This window comes from Aplidium turbinatum, chromosome 11 (assembly GCF_918807975.1).
Source record: "Aplidium turbinatum chromosome 11, kaAplTurb1.1, whole genome shotgun sequence".
NCBI lineage: Eukaryota > Metazoa > Chordata > Ascidiacea > Aplousobranchia > Polyclinidae > Aplidium > Aplidium turbinatum.
The window spans coordinates 23,218,083-23,224,983 of NC_137482.1; the positions used below are offsets into that span (position 1 = coordinate 23,218,083).

Genomic DNA, 6,901 nt, shown 5'->3' on the forward strand with positions numbered 1-6,901 from the left:
CTACACCACCACCTCCTCTTTTTATTTATCTTCATCATGCGGAATGGGAAGATCAGCTTCGTCAACCTCAACTGTTTTCTTTAAATCAATCAACTCTTCAATACCCTTTTCGACAAATGCCAGTACTTCAGGGATACAACGGATTTCTTCCATCTTCTTCTCAAACAATGCTTTCCTCGCTTTTTCCCTACAGATATGTTATGCCTGCTGCATCTGTTGTCCCAGTTATGCCAATGGTGTATCCTCTTCCTCCACCAATACCCGACATGAATGATACTTACAACCCAAACAACTACGGACATTTTTCTCAGGACACTGCAAGGCGCTCTCCACCTGGAAAAGATAATTTAAATAACATCAGTGGAGAACCAAGTGTTCCCATTTCTCATTCTGCTCCTCATAATATTCAAAAAAGGTCACCCAAACGAAATAGCCGAAAAGAAATTGAGACTACGTCACAAAAAAGAAAAACCGTTTACAGGGAAAATAAAGTCCAACGTGCTTCAACGAATAGAAAAAATATATCAAAATTTAAAGGGAACCACCGATCGAAAGATGGATATATTGGACAAGATGAAACATTGATATCTTCCGGTCCGATTTATATTTTTTCTCAACCTGCAGTTGATTGCTTTAAGGTAAGCTCACTAGCTCAGTAATCTCTTCATGCAAAATGTCAAGAATTTGAGTTTAATGCTTTATGTTCGTGAATACCGGAGGAGATTTACTCAATATAACTGTTAAGCAATTAAACAACACTGTGGTGATAAAATACAACTACTTTGATCGTGTAACCTACAGATGCAAAATGGTGGTCAAAGATTTTATATGAACAAGTTTTTCCAAGTTTTTTTTGTTTTTTTTACTACGAGTGCTTTTGCGGTACCAGTACCGGTAGTTAAAGACTTGTCCATTTCCATAGTCTCTCACTTCGACATCAATAACTTTGTTATTCCTCTTAGAATAATGGAGATTGCGAGCAGTTTTGCCATCAACAGGAGAATGGAAGGGTATGCAGTTGTGGGGATGGATATCAATTAGCTGAAGATGAAAAAACATGCGTCCATAAAGGTTTTTAACAAATCAAGCAATAAATAAAAGATCAACAGATGGCTGCAAGATCGATAAATAATTGTGATAACTTCTATGGAACTTAAATTGGCTTTAATTATTTCTAATTTTTTGAAACTTTATTACAAACAAATGAAATCGGTTAAAGGTTTAAGATTCAATAATTTGAAGTTTTATGACGTTAGAATATTGTAATTTTGTTCCAACCCAAAACAGATTGTTGCAAGACAGATGCAGAGCACACAATGCAGAAAGTGTCCTCATGTTTAGAAACCTTTTTAAAACTTTCCTGTTAGCAATTTTGCTGTTACAAAACCATTTTACATCTTTCGCTAAGCATTCACATAGATGGCAGAGCTATACAAAAAATAAAAAGTTCACTTGGCGTAGCAAATAAAACACTCGGCGTTTATGTCTTGCCTAAGCTATGTTAAATCCGTGTATTACTATTGCCATTAAGTTTTCCTAAATTTTAATATCAAATTGTTTTTGTCTGTTTAGAATCCCTGTCTACATCTAAGCAACAAGATGGAAGACAAACGGAAGTAAATCACAACCACCTCATCATTCACATCACTTTGTTCACACTGTTGTGTTTGGTTGGAAGTTTTGTGCTTTACCTAACAATCCGACGAAAGACAGTTAGGAGAGCTAAAAACCGCGTTAAAGTTTGAATCCAATGGAAATTCCACAAATAACTCCGTGTCACAACTCCGTGTGAGTCCGATCGACTGAAGATCATTTCTGGTTTTGTTACACCTGAAATACTTTGCACCATTGTGATACTTATTTCTAGACAGCAAATAGGCGTTTTTCACATTGATTTAAAGTCTACACTCATTGTAAAGCTGATTTGCAGTATTGTGTTGAACGAAACATTCGCCATTTCATACATTTAATGTAGGGGAGACTGGGGTTTGTTGGAACATTTTCTAGAAAAGTCCACGTAACAAAAGAACCCTTTGCAATTCAAAGTAAAATTTTCTCAATAACCTTGACTAACCTGTTGTCTAACACTGTAATAAAGAAAAATTCACCACACATTAAAACATTTCTCATAAATTTAATTTTACCAACAGCAGTCAAATGTTCCAACAAACCCCGGTGCTGGGGTTTGTTGGAACATCACACAGGGTTTGTTGGAACATTACTTTTTCTTTACAAATATTTCACAAAAAGCAGTATATTATTGTATTTTGAATAAAAAACGTGGAAAGGTGTATTATGTTTTCACTTAAGGTAGAATAGTATATGTAAAATGATGGATTACTATGGCTTTTGCAAACAAAAAAATTTTTTTAGTCCAAACTGTTTGAAATAAAAAAAATAATATTGCTTGTTTATGATGATGGTCTAAGAAAATGATATCACAAGCATTAGTACACAACCACAAACAACACTGAATTTAACAAATTTATTGGAGATTATATCTAGCTAAATCCACAGAAAACACAAATTTTTCTTGGCGACGCTTAGTGCCTTTTAGATTGGAAGGTTTCGGTAACTTAAAGACAATGTCACAAAGGTGATGAGTGAAATCAGAATTGTCACTATTTTTGGAACAAATGCAGGACATTCATCAAGCATTTTGGATTGCCCACAGCATCGTAAGAATCGAATAGTCACATCACTATCATCAAAAACATCAATAATTTTCCCAACAAAGTGCTGTAAACGCTTCGAAGTGTTGAATTTGACAAGAACAAATTCTCCTTCTTGAATGTCAGATAGTTTACTCTTGGAAAGATAAACATAGGGGGAATTGAATTTCCAATTGCACTTATTGCACAACACAATGTGACAAGCTTTCCTCGTTCTGCAGAAACAATAGCGCGCTACTTGTTTTACACCAGATGGAGCCACAACCTTACAGGGCTTTTGCACAGTAGTGCAACCTGTTTCAGTGTTTCATCCAGGTTCCATATTTTGTAAGGTGTGAAAGAATCCCTGTCTATTACAGAGGAGAGGTTATTAAAAAATGTTGTCACATTTTGTAGATTAAAGCTGGTTGCACGGCTTAAATGATGTACTTTCTGGTGTTTGCAACAATAGATTTGGATGCCTCTTCATAAATCCTTGCAACCAGTCACATCCAGCTGACTTGCCTTGCTCCCAAGAGCCTGGAAACTTCAGGCCAAGCTCCTTGGCATAATCATATGCCAGCTTTTTAACTTCTTTAGTTCACAAGCCATAATATAAAGCTGATGCTTTTAAAATATAATTCATTAACTCAGCTTCTTGAACAGCAGTAAAAACATTTCTGTTATTGAAACATCCATAATGAGGTAAATTTACTTCATCCGGATTACTATTTGCAGATGGTAATTTCAGTCGATGCTTTAAGCAATACGGTACCTCCTTAATGTCACATGAGGAATATCATATACTGTTTTGCAACAGTTCGACATAGTCTTTTTTGGATTAATGCTTCCATCATCGCCCTTTCCATAACATCTCTTGGCATTGTAGCACATTGTGTTTTTCGCTTATAAGTACGCATACTGATTATCAATTTAAGAAAGAAATTTTTTATAATTGTTGACAACTAAAAAGTATAATATTGTAATAAATAAGTTGTTAGATATGTATTATTAAAATCATTGGTCATTGAAAAAGACAAGTTTATGCACAAACACAAATTTCACTTAATTGAGGTTATTAGAACATGTTCTAACTAACCCCATGAGAGATGTTCTAACAAACCCCATAAGCTAAACTGAAATAAATAAGATAAATTTGCAAATCTGGTCACAATTAAGCAAACTTTTTTTGTACTTTGCAACAGCTCTACCTTTGTAGGTAACACAAACAAAAACTTTTTTTTATTATCTTCCTTTTTCCTTCAGGTAGGCAAACTTTTTAGGCGGTACCCAAATTTACTTTTAGACATCAAAAACAAACAAACACTTTTCCAGTGAGAACTCCTGGAAGGTTTGGCCAAAGAAAATCACAGCAGCAGCAATTCAGTGTTTCCAGTCGTAAAATAAAAAAAAATTCCTGTAAAATATTTTCGGGGTGCAAAAAAAAGCAATGTTCTAACAAACCCCATGTTCCAACAAACCCCAGTCTCCCCTACGTATGTCGCGTCCAATTTACTGTCAACTACGAAATGTGTGATGCGCAGTCTTAGTGGAAACTCGTCATAATTCGCTTTCATAATTATCCAGGTGATGTTACTCACTGGTGTTGAACGATATGGTGCAGACATCAGGGCCGGATTTACCTGATGGGGGGGGGCGGAGCACTTTTAGATCGGGGGGCCCCCGCGCAAAAAAAAATGTTCGCGCCTACGGCGCGAAAAACCACCACTTCGTCTACAGTAGCATTAATCCAGCACTGCACAACATTTTACAGAAACTTCAAAGGCTGAAAGAAAAAATAATAATAAGATAAAATCACATTTTTTCCACGTATGGGGGCCCTTCAAAAGTCGGGGGGCCCGGGGCACCTGCACCCCCCCCTAAATCCGGGCCTGGCAGACATGTTGTGTTGGCGCTTGGCAGAGAGTATTGTCGGTAAGTGAGGTGAAATGCCAACGGCAACCCACATAATTTAAGGTTGCTCGTTGCACAGACCACCCCATGGTATGAAAGGCCTGGCCTCCAGTGACGATGACACCAGGCAATGGCTAACCGACGCCCGACGGGTGCCCTGATATACAGTATAGCGACAACAATACGAGATAATAAGAAGACAGTTATCCAGCTTGTTGTGAAATCTTGTTTCGTATGACGCTATTTTGTTACAAGTCCAAGGAGTTTTTATTCAGCCAATCCATGAAAATGTTGTTGCATTGATAGGCTGTGTGATATTCTCCTTTAAGCTTAATTACGTTTGGTGGTCTCTGCTTCTAACTTTACGCTTCCTCTTGAAGTTAACTTTTCTCAAATTATTTGTTTAAAAAAGAAATTTAGTCTATTTCATGTCACATATAGTTTGTATCAATTTGTACTTTTACGTCAATTCGCGTGTTAGACTTATTCCAGAAGATATTAGTATTGTGATGTAGCCTATGTAGGCTATTGTTCTTGCTCACTGGCTGGTCTGCATTGCCTGTACTCATCGGCTACCCTGATATTAAGCTACGTAGAGTATAATCAGGGTTGGAAGTAACGACTAGTTGTCACTATTCGATAGCGTTATTCGTTGCTTTCTGAATATCGAATGCTTATACTCATTCCTTTTAAAAATAAATATCGAATGCGCGTTATTCACTGCTTTTTTATGTAACCCTGAGTATAATGCAAATATTTTTACATTTCACACCTTGAAACACTATATTGCTCAGTTGGATCAACGAACGTCTTTGCAAACAAAGAAGTGTCTCATTCAAGTCACACTGGTCCAGCTCTTGGGGTGTGCGTTTCAACAACTCACTTCAAGGACAATTCTATTCAGCGTCGACTGGTGGATAAACTAATTCAACTAAGCAAGACACTTCACCAACAAGCTGAAAATTCACTTGCCAATCTCGGTGACCTGGAGTCCGTTAGAAGTTCAAAGCCCCAACAAGTATGCAAATCTACCTGGATTGTGCTTCTGCGGGAGGGGGTGACTAGTCTTCACGCCCGTTAGTCGACGTTGCCTTATTTTTTTTTTTTTTTTTTTTTTTCGCGCAACGCTCAGAGTTCAAGATGGATACCACTACATCTTGCAGGTTTACAAATTGTCCATATGGAATGGATTTGTTTCCTGTCTCATCATTAGTGCGTCCGCTCCGGGAGCCGTCCACACACCCAAACACTCAGCAGGCACACCATACTTACATGGAAGATACCTACCAGGGAGGCGAGGGATTCACTACGACCGAAGGGACCCACCGCGGTAGATGGTAATCTGTGGATGTAAATATTTGGTTAGTGGCTGCCTCAAGCTGATCTGCCTGTCTCGACTTTCCTCTAGCTGATCTTGGAGCAGACTAGGAGATGGCGGGTCAAGCATGAGAACTAGCGCGTTTTGGTAGATAATTCATTTTTTAATTTTATTTGGGTTTGTTTGTGTGTGTGTATCTTCTTGTTGCCCGCTTCAAGAAGGGCACCTGTTTGTAGAAAACGGGCCACTGCAGTCTGACATCTCATTTGGCGGAGATGCCAGAGAGGAGCGGCCAGAGGGAGGGTAGCTTTCGCTGACCCCAGAGTCATCATGGAATTGGCCGCTGCAATCCTGTCATCCCAGAGCGAGTGGGACGACGGAGAGGGACGGTTGAAGATCCCCCGCTGCAATCACTCTTCCGGCATCAGGCCGTTGCAGATGAGTGAGAGGGACGGGTTAAAGGTGGGTTGTTACGCCCTTGGCTGTCTAATCTTCTTCAAAGATGATCTACGACCGTACTGTGCTAGTGAGATCCACCGCTGCAATCAGTCATCCCTACCACCGAGGACGACTGAGAGGGCGGTTGAAGAGTGGATCTCGACTGGTTCTTCTTTCTTCTGACCGTAGGAGGAGGTTTAGAAGGAGTAGAAATGTCAGATGACAAAGGAATGTTATGTTTTTGTGTTATGTCTTTCGTTTTTGTCATGATCACCCACAGGGCTTGAATGGTGGACCGTTTTGTGTCCTGTATATATGTGTCGCCTATGTCCAGAGATTTCTTCTTTTGGATGATGGTGTGCTTGGCGACATTCATCATGGTCAAAAGAATCGGGTTGTTCTTTTGTCCTCCAGGGAGTTGGTTGTAAAGGATCATGTCCTTTGTTATTTCTATGTCTTCGTTGGTTAGGTCAAGATATTGTTGTTTCAGGCGCTCCCATATTCCTTGTGCAAAGGAGCACTTGGTGAGGACGTGGGCCACATTGTCTTCTGGTTTTCTGCAGAATTTGCAGTTTGTTTT

General features: G+C 39.0%; 1 long non-coding RNA gene across 1 annotated transcript; it reads left to right on the top strand.

Annotated features, from left to right (window-relative positions):
- The first annotated feature begins 486 nt into the window (after positions 1 to 486).
- LOC145780025 (uncharacterized) lies at positions 487 to 2,012 on the top strand. The gene is made up of 3 exons (XR_014290590.1): positions 487 to 638; positions 963 to 1,071; positions 1,573 to 2,012. It is a non-coding gene; the product is annotated as an uncharacterized LOC145780025 (long non-coding RNA).
- The last annotated feature ends 4,889 nt before the right edge of the window (positions 2,013 to 6,901 follow it).